This window comes from Onychomys torridus, chromosome 15 (genome assembly GCF_903995425.1).
Source record: "Onychomys torridus chromosome 15, mOncTor1.1, whole genome shotgun sequence".
NCBI classification, from domain to species: domain Eukaryota; kingdom Metazoa; phylum Chordata; class Mammalia; order Rodentia; family Cricetidae; genus Onychomys; species Onychomys torridus.
Genome location: NC_050457.1, coordinates 52,104,330 through 52,120,718, shown reverse-complemented (window position 1 = coordinate 52,120,718; position 16,389 = coordinate 52,104,330).

The window sequence follows — 16,389 nt, the reverse complement described above, 5'->3', positions numbered from 1 at the left end:
AGATGTCAAGAGTTGCCAAGATGGTGGAGTGTTCTTGCTGCTGGGACTGATGGGTGTGGCTTGCTGTCTATGGCTGTCTCTCCTGTGTGGTCTCCTCATTTCAAGTGGAGAGCACTTCCATTAATCACAGGACTGGGTCATGGTTATCTTTCCAATATTCTTAGCCAAACAGCTCAATGTCTCTGACCTTCCAAAGTAGAAATACCTCTCCTTTCCACATATATTTTTTTGGGGTCAGGGTCTCACTATGTATCCCAGGCTGTCCTGAAACTCACTATGTAGACCAGGCTGGCCTTGAACTCACAGAGATCCACCTGCCTGTGCCTCCCAAGCACTGGTATTAAAGGTGTATGCCATGATGCCCAGCCCCTCTCCACATTGTCTAAGGCAAGTTTTAATGACTGTACCTGCTCATTAAGCTGTATGACCTCAATTTCTGATTTCTAAATCTTTATCAGAACTTGATGTTGAGGCACTGGACAAAACACAGTTTATGATCATCTTATTTAACTGCACCTGCTGTTAGGATTCTGTCTGAAGTGTCTCTTAGGTAGGCTGAAATTATGTTTAGCAGGTATGTTGGTTTGAAAGAGAATTGCCACTCTAGGGTCATATTTGTGTACTTGGTCCCTGGTAGACCTGTTTGCAAAGAATTAGGAGGCGTGGCTTTGCTGGAAAAGGTATGTCACTTGGGTCAAGCTTTGAGGTTTCAAAATCCCGTGCCATTCCCAGTTAGCTCTCTCTGCCTGAGCTCCCAGTAAACTCTACCAGTTGCCTTGTATCTCTTCATAGCAATAGAAAGATAAGTAAGACATAAGTTGGTGTCCAGGAGTGGGATATTGCCATGATGGGCCTGATCATGCTGGGGTTTTGTTGTTGTTGTTTGTCTGTTTTTTAAGTAATGTGGAAGAGTTTAGAACTCTGGATTAGAAAAGTGGTGGAATGTCCTTGAGTGGGGCATAGTGAGCCCTTCTTGTAGGACCTTGGAAGACAATAGTGCTAAGAGCAGTGGAGGCCCAGCTCAAGAGTTTTCAGAGGGGAAAAATATTAGCTACAGGGTTAGAGACCATTTTTGTGATGTTTTGGCAAAGGATGTGGCTGCTTTCTGCCTTTGTCCTAAGAATCTGCTTAAGGCAAAATTGAAAAGTTTTAGACTAATTTCATTGACAGAGGCGATTTCAAGACAGTCCTGTAGTGACTCTGTCATATTGTTATTAGTAATCACTCTTGTGCAGGTCTACAGTGAAAAAGAACAAGCAGGGCAGAAACTACAAATGAATAGTTTGAGGATAAAAAGAGCACCAGGGGACATAATGTTGGAGACAACGCTCATGCTGAACGAGATAAAAGGGGAGACCTGACGTCCTTGTCATGCCTCAACAGGATTGTATTCCTTTCCACTGTAGTTAGCACTGAAGACTTCCTTAAAACCCTGAATAAAATCCAGGGGGGTTTGTTGGGGATGGAGAGATGGCTGCCTTGGTGGTTAAAAGCACTTGTTGCTCTTGCAAAGGACACAGGTTCCATTCCCAGCACCCACATGGTGGCTCACAACCATACATAACTCCAGCTCCCGGGGATCGAATGTTCTCTCTGAACCTCTGTGAGTCATAGGCACCAGGCACATGTAGTGCACATACATACAAACATGGAGGCAAAATATTCATATACATAAAATAGATATCAAAATTAAAAAAAAAAAAAAACCTTCAAGCTTTCTTGGAAATATCTTTTACCAGCTTCTCCACTGGAATTATCTAGTGAACATTAATTCACATAAACAATGATTGCCAACATTTAAAACTATATATATATATATATATATATATATATATATATATATATATATATATATATATATATATATATAAACTGTGGTTGTTGGAATAGGAATGACCCCCACAGGCTCATATAGGTGAAGGCTTAGTCACTAGGGAGTAGAGCTCTGATAGAATCAGGCCTTGTTGGAGGAAATTTGTTACTTGGGGTGGACTTTGAAGTTTGAAAAGCCTGAGGCAGGGCCAATGTCACCCTCCCTCTCTCTGACTGTGGATCAGGATGTAGCTCTCAGCTATTGCTCAAATGTCTGCCTGCATACCTCGATGCTCCCTGCCATGATGATAATGAACTCAACCTTGGAAACTGTAAGCCAGCCCCCAGTGCTTTCTTTTCTAGAGTTGACGTGGGCATGTTGTATCTTCACGGCGATAGAACACTGACTAAGACAATACCCATGCTCCAAGTTTGCTTGCAACTTTACTTTCATCAAACTAATACAGACTAGAAAAGCATGTCCATGATCTGGTAATAAGCCACTCCTAAACAAAACAGGCCCACTTTGTGAAGTTTAAAAATACTATATCATCATCCCACACAGTGATGCCGTACTTGCCCACAGTCTCCTGGGTTATCCAGGTAGAACACACACTGACTGAATTCCCTAACTGCAAGAAGGCTCCCTGCTCACTGTGTCTTTCTGGCAAGGAATGGCAATCCCACTATCGCATATGATGTCAATGTTGTTCTTGACATTTGGGAACAGAGCGTAGGTTGGCCCAGCCCTGGCACACTCCAAGAGAGGACTGGCTGGGGTGAAGGGTGGCTGTATCTTCCCCCTTGCTGCCTCACCTTCTCACACAGACCCTGCCTGTGAAGGTCTTTGAAAATCTAAATAAAGGCATGTGTCCTTGTGGTAGGCATGAGCCTTTCAGATCTCCCAGCTGTATGCTTGGAAATAGAGCTGCTGCGTTTGCACAGAGCCTGTGCTTCTAACAGCCTGCTCCCAATAACTGCTACAGAGAGCAGGCATCAGCACCGGCACTCCAAAGAGACCAGGGATTCGACGATGGGTATTCTGGCTGAAGACGTCGTGTGAATGTCTCCTCCCAAACTCACGGTGAGATTTAACCACCACTGTGTTAAGAGAAGAATCTTTGAGAGATGATGAACTCATGAGAATTGATGCCTTCATGGCAATGTTCATAGAGGTGGGGCACTGATATAAAAGATGACTTTGACCCAAGTTTCCTCTTCATCTTGCAAAAGCTTCTTGCCTTTCTAAAACATTGTGTCACAACCCCAATGCCTTTGTCTGCTGATGTCAAGTTCTTGGACTTTGCAAGTCTTTCGAACTAGACCAGATAAAATTTTATTGTTCATGAATTATCCAGTCTGTGGTGTTCTGTTATTATAGCAGATTTACTAGGTCACTAGATGATTCTGCAATGGCCTTACTGAATGTCTGTTATGTGAACAGCACTCTAAAAAGGACCCACCAGAACCACCTTCCACCCTGCCTTCATTTCTTCCCTTCCAGTCTCCCTCCCTCCATTCCTTTCTTCTTTCCTTCCCTCTCTGAGAAGAGTCTTTTAGTTGTCTTTATCTCTTTCAAGTGGTCCTGTAAGAAATTTCTTGAGCCAGGCTGGGGAGATGGCTCAGTGGTTAAGAGCACTGGCTGCTCTTGTAGAGGTCCTGAGTTCAATTCCCAGCAACCATTTAGTGGCTCACAATCATCCTCAGTAATGAGATCTGGTGCCCTCTTCTGGCCTGCAGGCAGACATACAGGCAGAGCACTGTATGCAAAATAAATAAATAAATAGATAGATAGATAGATAGATAGATAGATAGATAGATAGATAGATAGATAAATAAGTAAACAAACAAACAAACAAACAAATCTTTAAAAAAAGAAATTTCTTGAATTTTAATCCATTTTCTTATTGATGTAGGTTGTTATTGTTTGAATATAAAAGGCTCCCCATAAATGTGGGTTTTTTAATGTTTGATTCCCAGTTGGCATTGCTGTGTTTGGAGGTTACAAACCTTAAGAATCAGGGCCCATCTAGAAGAAGTAAGTCACTGGAAGTAGGCCCTTGGGGACAGTATTCTTGACTGCTTCCTGCCTGCCATGATGGGAACAGCTGTCTTCTGCCACATTCTCTCACTGCTATGCTTTCTGCTAAGGTACCCAGATCTAAGCAACCATGGATTGACTCCTCTGAGGCCGAGAGCCCAAAGAAATCTTTCCTTCCTTGTTTCTGTCAGGCATTTTGGTCTCCATGATGCTAAATTGCCTAGTTCACTGGCTAAATCTGATCCTCGGGTAAACTTACACTTGTTGTTCCCAACATTGGACAAACTGTCTTCAAGACTTACACAACTTGGCTGGGCAGTGGTGGTGCACGCCTTTCATCCCAGCACTCGGGAGGCAGAGCCAGGCGGATCTCTGTGAGTTCGAGGCCAGCCTGGTCTACAGAGTGAGATCCAGGATAGGCACCAAAACTACACAGAGAAACGCTCGAAACACACACACACACACACACACACACACACATGCACGCACGCACGCACGCACGCACGCACACACATACACACACACAAACCAAAAAAAAAAAAAAATACAAAAACAAAAACAAACACCTCACAGTCCATCCACGGGCCTTGTGGTGATCACTGGCATCTTGATGAGAAGGCTGTCCTACAACCTGCCCCTCATTGCCCACCACCACATCATCTTGCTTCTCTCTGGGTTTGCCTCATCTTTCACTTGGAACTCAATGCTCCTCTTATATATCTTTCTCCCTGCAAAGGTCTACTATCCAATCTAGTCCTTATGTAGCTTCCAGAAATATGCATCACTATCCTGTTCACACTACCAACTATTTGCCATCATGTAAAGGTCAGCCTGTTGCTCAAGGATATTTCAGGGATCCCCAATCTTTTTTCTTCCCAAACTCATTCCCTTCCTCAGCCACAGGGGCTGTCTTGACATACTGCATATTGCTGTCCTATCTTAATAAAACCAATTCTGCTAGCGAACAGCCAACTCCCTTTAGTGGCAGAGTGGTTTTTTTTTGTTTTGTTTTGTTTTGCTTTGCTTTGTTTTTTAGCATGTACAAGGCCCTAGGTTTGATCCCTAGTGCTATTTTTTTTTTTAAATGGGCATAGCCTAGAGTGGGTTGTCAGCTTTAGAAACTAAAAGTAAAATTTACCATTAGCTAAGTTCATGAATATGACTTAAAAAATGATTGTTTACTATTCTATGAACAGTGATTCTTGTAGTAAGGACAAGACTACATGGAGCACCTATAATCAGTATTTTTCTCTGTGTAAGAAACTTCCAAAGGAATGTTAATTTAAAAACCAAAAGAATACTTGGTGGGTATAGAAAGAAAATAATTGGTAATTGAATCTCTAATAACATCATTTATTAATTCACTTACTCATCTAATTGGGTGTCTCTCCAGGTTCTCTGATGCAGGCCTCTGCCCAAGCCAGTTCTTTGGCCAGGGAAAGCAGATTATTAATGATCTGTATAAAACTCCCTCCTCTTTGATTAAGCTTGATAGAGACAGCACCATCCCATTTGTTAAGAACCTAAGATTAACTAACCTTGCTTTTCCTGATTATTTTCTTTACATGTTATATGTTTATATATTCTATCTCATTAGAGTACAGTTTCCGGCGCCAGATGTCTAGCTCATTAGTTCACATGCTCTTGCATGTCTGTTCTTGACCAGTAATATATTGGCATGCATACAAGAACTGTCCTACCTTTCAGCTCTTCCCAGACTATAAATTGTGGCTTCCTCACTATCCTCTTTCTGCCACTCGCCCCCTTGTAGAGAGAGGTCCTATCCTAACAATCCTGCTATACTTTTAACCAAGAAGGCATCCTACTCAACTTGCCACAGTGTACCTAATACCCACACATCTGCTTCTCCGAAGTTTCCCCATAGAATCAAATAAGACCCGAGTTCCTCCATGTGGTCATTTCCAATCACTCCATCCCACCCGAGGATCCTTACTGTGTAGAACTCCCATCCGTAGTACCATGCATTTGTCTCTATGCCAGTGCTGTCTGAGTATCTGTTTCACCTTGGATTCCGTGAATACTGAGTCTCATCAGCACTTTCTCACGCAAGGGTTTTTGCATTAAACATTAGCAGTAGAGATAAGCTTCACACACTTGCTACCTTCCCCAGTAGCCCCTTGACAGGGCCATCTGTCATCGTAATCTCGCTCCAGTTAGAAGAGTCCTCCCGTGGTTCTCACTCACTGTGGGCCTTTCTGCCAGAGTCCAGCAGTAAATCCTGTTGGTTCTCGAACCCCCTGCCTCCTGTCTGACACTTGTATTGCTCACATTCTCTGATAGTCCTTGACATCTTGGCAGCTATATGGACCTGTATAACCATCTATCACCATGGAGCTCCCTGACCTCCAACCTAGCAACTTTAACCCTAGGCTTACATCTTCTCTCCAGCAATAGCTCTACTCAAAATAAAACTCTTGGAGTATCTATCCCTCACATTTTCTCCTCAATCTCAGCTGGGAAAGGGTTATCTTGGAGCTCCCAAAGCATAATGATCTCGCCTATTGAATATGACGTCACTGGCTCCTCCAGTGAGACAAATTATTCTGACCCCCTGTCCCACTCCCCTTTACTCTCCCTGTCTCATGGATCTTAGCCTGACCTCAAACTTGCAAGGTAATTAAGAATGATGACTTGAACTTTTGACTCTCCTTCCTGTACCTCCCAAGTTCTGGGGTTACAGGCTAGTTAGTGGTACCTGTTTTTGTTCAATGCTGGGGATGAAACCCAAGGCTTCCTATATTCCAGGCAAACACTCTACCAACTGAGGTACATCTCCAGCCCTCAGCTCTATTTTCTTACAGAAGTGGGATCTGTGGAAAGACTTCTGAATTCTGGCTCCCAGCACCTGAGGATCATGTCAGTACTGTGACAGCAAGAATCTTCTAAGATCAAGGCCATGGAGTTCAGATCAAGGACATCCTGGTCACAGGTCCAAACTATAAGATGCAAACAGAATCATGGCATTTTCAAGGAATGAATGCTCTGCCATTCAGGACTAGGAGAGACTCCCATGGCCCTCATTGCCACATATCCGTTCTCTGAAAGAGGTTGAAATCTGCATTAGTGGGTTTGGAAGTCTGTGTCACTTACCTCCTGCTTCTATCAACTCTAGCGGCCACGTCTGAGGTCATGGGTGCTGTGGTGTGGATATGGTTTGTCCCCCAGAGACTCACATAGTGGAAGCTTGATCTTCATGCATTTTGTGGTATGTCGATAAGACTTTTTTAAGAGGTGGGGCTTAGTGGAAGGTAATTAGGCCATTGGGGATGCCATGCTCCCAAACAGATTAGTACTGTCTCCACGGAGTGAATCATGCCTGATAGGAATGAATTGGTATTTGTGAGAGCAAGTTGCTACAAAAGAGTAAGCCTGGCACCTCCCTGGTTCATGCTTCCTAATCACATACATGTTCCTCTACATGCTTCTGAGCTGGCCCCTTCTGCTTCTCCACCGTGTTGTGACTACAGCAAGGGTTTCTCAGGCTTCCAGTGCCATGCTGACTGCACCTTGTCGCTTCCATAATCATAAACTAAATAATCCTCTTTTCTCGATATATTATTCTTCATCAGCATTTTTTGTTGTAACAACCCAAAACTGACTAATACAATGGTCAAGCAGGAGATAAATGAACTCAAAGATGGAGGCAGAAAGGGACAAGAAGGCTGTGTAAATCCTGTTGTGAAGAGGAATGCAGTGGGAGCTTGTTTCCTATAGCCTCACATATCTCAGAGAATACTGTCAATCAAGTTGGTCCTCTAAACAGTTCTTTCTAGAACCCACTGCCATTGACTCAACCCAATGGAAATAGGCCCTGGTTTAGGTGCAGCTGTGGGTTGGTTTCCCAGAATGCATCTCTCCTCTTTGCTAAGACCAGCTGAAACTCAAAGATGAAGCTTCCAATAGGATAGTCTGCAAACATGTTCTTGCCTTTTGCATGGGTCTCTGCTACAGCAGACTTGCTTTCTCAGCCCTTACAAACTCTAGTTGGCAAAATGTGACCCCCCTGCTATGGGATTTACCAACTACTCTTTCTCCCCACTAGTCAGATGATCCTTGGGGAGAATTTGACATTCATCAAGCACAAAATCTTAGGATCATAGACATGAATAGGTGAGTAGATGATATGGTCACCTGTGATGCCACTGAGATGGTATCCTGCTATCCTTGACAATCCCTGACAACAGAATTCATGGTTTTGAAAGTCTGCTATTTCACTTAAAACATGACAAAGTATTAAAAACCAAAACACCAGCAACAAAAATTTTCCTGCAGTCTCAGAGCGGTAAGAGACGAAGTTGATGCTTACCTTGGTTATTAGGTATATGACCCCTCTGCAATATCATCTCCAGAAAGGCCAATAATCTTTTTTTGTTGTTATTTTAAGTCAATTTTAATAAAACCTTCCAGACAGAACATCCATTTCCACATATCTTGAAATAAAGAACAGGAAAACTTATCGACACACCTTCATTCCTATTCTTTAGTTACTGAACAAAAATAGTGGTTTTCTTCCAGCCATGGCTGTCATGCTTTTATCCCAATTTAATTCACACATCTTCATAACTGAACTCCTGTCCTCCAGGCCTTCCCAAGGAGTGAAGGCAAAGAGCAGACAGAGAAACCTTAATCTGCCTGTATTGTTTCTTTTGTTGTTACAGTTGGTATTTATTTGGGACAAGATTTCCCTGCGTAGCCCAGGCAGGCCTTGAACTCCTGAGGGCTGGGATCCCAGGCACACACTGCCAACATTCACTGCACTGATTTCTTTTCACTGACTTGTTTCCCCAGAAATATATACAAATGCATAAAGCCAGGCTTGCAGATTACCATTGAATCTCTGGTTTCCAGCCATTGTCCATGGTGCTCTGACTTCTGGGTTTGCTGGTACAAGGCTGTTCTTGCATGAAAACATGAATGTGGATCCTGACATCCCTTGGTTCTTTCCAGCTATCCCCCTTGATGGAAACCCTAGTGCCAGTGGCTTCATGCCAGTCATGTGTACAAGCCAGACTCTGTAGCAGGAATCTTAACAGGTCTTATTAATAAAAACAAACTCGGGGCCTGTTATTGGGGTGAATGCTGGAGTGTCAGAGAAGCAGAACAAGCCACAGCTTCCTCACCTCGACAGTTCCTCACCTGATCCTGTTTCCTCAGACTAGAAGCCTCTCAGTCCTCATCCAGATGAAACTTAGCTGAACTGTTGCTCCAAAGCCTAAAAGCTTAACCAGCCAAAACGCTTCTAGTTTCTGGTCTTCATGCCTTATATGTCTTTCTATTTTCGGCCATCACTCCCTGGGATTAAAGGCTCACTTCTTGGGATTAAAGGCGTGTGCCTGATTGTTTCCAGTGTAGCCTTGAACTCACAGAGATCCAGAGGGATTTCTGTCTCTGGAATGCTAGGATTAAAAGCGCGAGTGCCACCATTTTCTGGCTTCTGTATCTAGTGGCTGTCCTGTTCTCTGACCCCAGATAAGTTTATTAGGGTGCACAAGATTTTGGGGCACACAGTACTACCAGACTGACTCTCTCTCTCTCTCTCTCTCTCTCTCTCTCTCTCTCTCTCTCTCTCTCTCTCTCTCCCTCCCTCCCTCCCTCCCTCTCCCTCCCTCCCTCCCTCCCTTTCTCCCTCCCTCCCTCCATCCCTCCCTCTCTATTTTTAGCCTGCCTTAAGTACAAACCTGTTTTTCTTCAAATGGCAACATCAACTTCCTGCTAAAATATTATTTGATTTTGAGCTTACAAATACATTCTGTGATCAAATTTAAAATGGACCCTGTGTGCCCTGGAAAACAGTATTTAGTCTCTTCTTGATTCAGAATTGTTATCATGAATGTACAACATTTGAGTTCTATAAAACAATACAGTTCCAAGTCTAGAATTTGAATAACTCCAGACGCCTGGCTCCAAACAAAATGTCTCCAGCTATCTTGAGACATTCTCTTTATTTATTTGTTTTAGCCCATGCTTGCCATCCAGAGAGCAGGAGAGACTTGACTCTAACGCTTGTCGAAAGGCCTGGTCAAGAAGAGTCAGCAAGTCTGCTACAGGAGCTAAGGGCTATTTCTGTGGCAGCCTTTCTTGAGTGGAGTCATTACCACTTAACTCCTGTGTCAGGGCTACATTTTGCAGAATGGAAGATATCAAATGGGGTAAGTAGTAAGCCCACAACATCTCCGGGGACAAAAAGGGCTTTCGTTTACTGACAATAGCCATGACCCCTAAAAGCCACCATCTCCTTGAGACCTTTCTTTTGAAGGACACTCACATTTCCAGTGAGCTAGTGATACCTTGGCAGAGCAAAAATAACACGAATGAAAGGGACAAGAACACCACATACGCCATGACCACTTCACGCTGAAGGAGATTTCTGCCAGCAGATTGGAAATGGCTTCTGTACCCCAGAGTCTCTATGTATCTGTGCAGCCCTGTATAGTCTGGGTCTGTGATGCTAGCTCTGGGAAATCCCCCTTACACTTCTTTTTTGCTTTTGCTTATTTTTCTGCTTTGTGTTCATCACTATCCCTATCCTCAAATGTTTTCCATTCCAATTAGAGGCTAGAATTCCACTTAGGGTTCCCTAGTGAACTCTGTAGCTTCATGTCTAAAGTACTAGGACTAAAGTTAACTATCCTCATAGCCAGCCATTTGAGGCCCAAATTCCTCCAAATTATGTTCCATCACAAAAATACCTTCCTGAAGCACGGACCCTCAGATAATTGATTACAAGACCAAACTAAAATCATTTTTGGCAGATGTTGTCCAAAATGCAATTAATTAGTATCCAATTATCTCATTAAAACAGATAAATTTATTTAGAAACCAGAGTATATCTTTCAATTAATTCACACAGTCAATATCGAATGACTCTGATAAAAACTGTGCTATTCATGAGAATATTATTCAGGCTTTATATGGTCATTGAGCAGAACTACTAACAAGTGCTCTCATAGTTTACAGGTCAGAGCTTCTCATGCTCTATGATGTAAAAGCTTCAAGGCTCAATCAATCATTTCTTCAAGTACTAGACAAACGGCAGAATTATTTCCTAAGGATGAGCCCAGCTTTCTGTACCTTGGTCCATGCAGTGGTCAAATGACTATCACTCCAAGTAGGCAGCTACCTACATTTTATTAGATAGAATTCAACTGCCATCAGTCTGGGTTTTCCCCCCAAGAACAAAGTTCCATTATCAATGAACACCTTCTCTCTTAAATACAAGATTCTGTCTGAAAACCATTAACATCAAACTGTCAACTGGCCAATTCTTGTCAGAATCTCAGATTTTTTTTTTTTTTTAAAAAGGGTGATGTTGATGGATAGCTACTTAAAAATATATGTAATGTTTTTACATGTGCCCCAGTGGTGCCTAAAGCCTATTGCTTGCTCAAAATCAACATCAGATACACAAAGCTGGACCAATTGATGTCTCCTTCCCACATTCCCCCCCACCACTACACTGCAGGGGGTAGGGCCTTGACTTGGATCAAGAGACACTAGAAGAAAAGCCCTAGACATCAGATGGCACGTTTACTTTTGGGATGTGGCCTGAAGGCATTGCTTTCTTGGTCACTCAGTGTGTCCCCGACGACCCTGCTGTACACTGCACTTTGGAACCCATGCAAACATAATCTATAGCCATCCAGAGAGACACTATGGTGTCACTTACTGTGGGCTGCAAAAATGGGCAAGTTCCCTCCAGTCCAGGTAGTCATATAATGGTACCTGGTGGAGCTCCTTAACGCAGTACTTTATGGAACTATTAAAAAGACCAGGGGGGAACAATATACTTTATACCATGCAGTAAACACGAAAATGTCACAAGTTATGATGACTTGTAACTCTGGACAACAGATCCAAATCACAGGCCGGTGGAACTCTGGGGACAGATTGTTTTCTTCCCCTCTTGCCATGTTGCACTCCTGCTAACAAGTGTGTTCCACGCTGTTCTTCTTAGCCCACTCCTGTTTGACTTGGGATGTTTTGGTAAAGAGCACTACCCTGAAGATTCTGCTGTGCCCTTGCTCACGTTTACTTCACAGGCCGCCTTCAGCCGTGCTACACCCCTACATGCTGACATCATCACAAGTTGGAGCCTCTCTTCGCTCAGTGGCTCCAAGCCACACCTGCCACGAAGGCTGACTCTGCTTATCCACACCAGAGATAACGGCAGACTTTAATTCTACTTTTGCACTGAAAACCAACACACTGCTCAGCACCCAGGCAGTGGCAGGCTCACTCAACAGTGAACAACAGCTCAGCAAGGCCCCAGCCAAACAGCTCTCGTCAAGGCTTTGGCTCGGACACCCTGACCTTGTCTCAGACCACCGTGTGATCTCAGGCGAGGAAGGTAACTTTGCTGTGTTCTGACATCTAGAAAGAACACTAACTGAGGTAAAGCTGTAGGACAGACTCGGAACGTCCGTTTCTTGGAAGCGGGAGGGGAAGGACAGGGGAGAAGAGATGGAAAGACAGATATGCATTCTTTCAATAAAGAATGAAAAGCCACACCTTTCATTTTTTTCCCTTTGCCCCTCAGCACACTTGGAGACACATTTGCTATTCAGTTTGAATGGGAAAGTAGACACAATCTTCTCGCCAATAATTTTGAATGTTTGTTTCTCTGGCATCTTTTATGCCTACTTTTACGTCTTCTTGTAGCCTCGTTTTTACATTGTATTTATAGTTCATTATTCAGTGTGGTTTTGTTTTTTTTTTTATATGTGAGTTTTGGGCTTTCCCTGAGGTTTGAAGAATGTCTCAAATCTTTTATGGAATGAGATGTGATATGTATAAATGCCTGCATTTGGAGATGCTGTCCTGAGCATTTTTATGATACAATATAACAATATAATCTTATAAAGTTATCTTGTCTTCCTTAATACTCCCAGTGACCCTGGGAGACAGACATTATGAACTCCATTCCTAAGATAAGGCAACTCAGTTTTGTGAACAGCCTTCCCCCATGGTCAGAATTTGATATACACGTCCTCTCTTGAATCCCAATCCAAAGCTTTTCCTTCTCTAACTGACTTGGCCTCTCCAGAGTCATTAGCCATGCAGGTTTGCTACTGCCCTGACAAATAACACCAGTGACAAGAGCCAATCTGTACCACTCACCTGCTACGTGGCAGGCATTTTATAGGCACTGTCTTATTTAGCGTTCCCCATAAGCCAATGATGTGGTGACTACATTACCCTTTATAAGCCATCCGCTATGCAGAGGCAAGTGCCCCACAGGCACACGTAAGAGAGGAGTAGGGATTTGAACCCAGATTAGTGCAACTCCCAAGTTCTTGCTCTTGGCTGGCACCCAGCAAGGGCATTGGCTCTGTCACCAAGTGACACTTCCTGAGGGTAGTGTTCAAAAACCTCTGGGTTTGTATGATGTCACTGTGTGGCCTCGATTGAAGCAGACAGTAGCAGCAGGCTGTCCCCACTTCCCTGACCTCTTCCCAGAAGGAAAGCTACCCCAAGCGGGCAGCGGGATTGCCTTCGCCACTAACCTGCTGTGGTTCATTAAAGCCTCAGGCCTTTATGATCCCCTTCGGATCTGTGCGAAAGGGTCACAATCCCGGGCTTTGTGTCCCAATTCATATTCCCCTTTATGTTCCACCTGGGAGCTGTGATTTTCTTAACATTCTCTTTGCTGCCTGTTTTAAGATTTGGACATAGGTGAGGCTAACAAAACTCACGTAGTAGTACCGGCCATTTAAAAGCATCCAAAGACTGCTTGGGGAAGTCTAATTATTTGCCTTGAAGTCTATTCTTTTTATCTTTGAGATTTATTTGGCTTTTAGACCCTTTTACCTTAAGATATGCTTTTAGGTTACAACAAACAAGGCTGACAACTATTTCTGAAAATATTCAAACAAGGACTTCCATTTCTTTTTCATCTTTGTACGCGCACCAATTCTTTTCATGTTAACGGGACCGCAGGATTGCTGCTTTCTGGGTTGGCCATCTACTTTGTTGGTCAAGACTCAGAGTCTCTTTGTTATTTTCCTTAGCTCCTGACAGCCCTGTGTTCCCTCCCGGGGACTGACCTCAGGCAGTAACACCATGACTTCTCAAAGCCTTGGTTTTGTTTATGTTCTCTTTATTCATAAAAGTGAAGAAAAACATTCTTCTGTCTCGATCGGGTTGTTCTGAAGATTCAATGAGGCAACGTGTGTTAAAAGCTTTGAAAACCATATGCTGTCATGAAAACACAGGCTCGGCCCCCATGGTCCCTCGTGCCAACTTCAGATAAAGGGCATGGGTTTAAGGAACATGTGCCTTGTAAATTACAAAGGCATCTGGGCCTGCAGCCTAATTGTCTGGAAGAAAAGCAGACAATTCTGTAAGTCCGTCCTGTTGTCTGTCCATCAGGGATCATGGACTGATGATCCTGCATCTGAGGCTTTGATGACGGGCATTTTTTTTTTTTTTTTTTTTTTTTTTTTTGTGGAGCTGAGGATCAAACCCAGGGCCTTGTGCTTGCTAGGCAAGCACTCTACCACTGAGCTAAATCCCCAACCCCAAAAGAGTCTTTCTTTTTTTTTTTTTCAAGACACGGTTTCTCTATGTAGCTTTGCGCCTTTTCCTGGAACTCACTTGGTAGTCTAGGCTAGCCTCGAACTCACAGAGATCCACCTGCCTCTGCCTCTGCCTCCTGAGTGCTGGGATTAAAGGCATGCGCCACCACTGCCCAGCGATGACCGGCATTTTTATCCACTCTCATAGCACATCTGCAAAGGTGGGAAAGAACCGCAATACACTTTGAATGTGGCTTGTTTTCTGGTGGTATTTTTCAATCTCAAAGCAGAGGTCAGGAGGCTATGGCCCATGGATGGACTCTAGCCTTATCATCTGCTTGTCCTCCAAGCCAAGAATGTTTTCTACCTTTTAAAAGAGTTGAAAAGCAGCCGGGCGGTGGTGGCGCACACCTTTAATCCCAGCACTCGGGAGGCAGAGGCAGGCGGATCTTTGTGAGTTTGAGGCCAGCCTGGTCTACAAAGGCACAAAGCTACACAGAGAAACCCTGTCCCAACAAATAAATAAATAAATAAATAAATAAATAAATAAATAAATAAATAAATAAATATTGAAAAGCAATCAAAATAATACTTTCAACATGTGAAAGTTATATGGAATTCTAATGCCAATGTCTATAAAATTTTTATCATGTCCTATTTGGGCTTTCAAAGTCAGCTGCATCCTGTCTTCAAGCAGTCATTCAGCACCTGCATATAAAGCATTCTAAGTCCTCCTCAGTGTGAGGCTGCCACAATGCCTGAGGGGTTTAATTGGTGTGGAGACTTTAACAGAGAGCTGATGATCTAAACACAAAGAAGGCTTCGGCTTGAGGAATGGATAGAGCAGAAGGGTCCATTTGGGGGTTCCATCAGGATGGGAATGACCAAAAGGGGAAAAGTGATAGGGACGGAAGATACAAAATGTCGGGGGTGGAAGAATATGATTTCTCTGGGTACCGTGACCCAGATAGGACTAGACCTGTGCAGTGGCCGTTCTCTTTATGGCCATTCTGGCCATTGATGTCAACACTTACCTTTATTCTTGCTGTTTGTATGGTTGAGCAATCAATAGTTTTATGATGCAATCTCCAGAGAGTCAGGAGGGACCCAGTGTGGTGGGGTACACTTTATGATCCGTAACCTCCAGTTAGGCTTGGCTCCACCCCACACCTGTGCTTCATGTTGCTCATGCTCCAGTGCTCCCAGTTCTGAGAACCAGCGGGCTCTGGCAGCCTCTGGCTCTCACACCTTCCCTCTAGGTTTTTTTTTTTTTTTTTTTTTTTTGGTTTCTCTTCCCCTTTGCATGATTTTGCTTTGCCTGGGCCAAATTCACACCCCCACCCTTACTACTTAACTCTGACTTGCAATTCGCCTCCTAGGAGAGAGGGGTTATAAATAATATATGAGGTTTCCCGGACCCTGCAAACATTGGGGAGTGAATTGGTGCTCTGAAAGCCTTTGTTAGTGGTTTGGGAGTATTGGCAAGTACTTCTGTCTGTTGATGGATTTCTTACCTATAAGAATGAAAGCAAGGCTGAGAAAAATAGATTCCTATGAGAAATCAAAGTCAAAGAATAATTTCCTTGGCAACTGCCAGGACCCAGGTACAAGGAATTGACCCAGAAGTAAATGACGGTACCAGCCCAGAAAACAGAAACAAAACCAAAAACAACCCCCACGAGGGCTGTGGCTGTGGATATTTGCACATCAAGGTTGTCCAGTCATTGTCAGGGTTTAACCTAGTCTGCAGTTTACATTTGCTATTTGTTACACTGTATTTAGGCATCTATTCAGCTTCTCAATGTAGCCAAGCTCAGTGATGACCCAAAAGACTAAAGTAGACGGGTGAACAGATCCGCACTCTCTCTGCAGCTAATGGCCAGGAGGAGTTCCAAGGAGCAACTGTTTGATTAGGGCAGACCCATTGTCCTGGATCCTAGGAGAGCCAGTCAGAGGAAGTGGCCAGCAGTCACAGGTGGAGAGAACCAAGGACACAATACC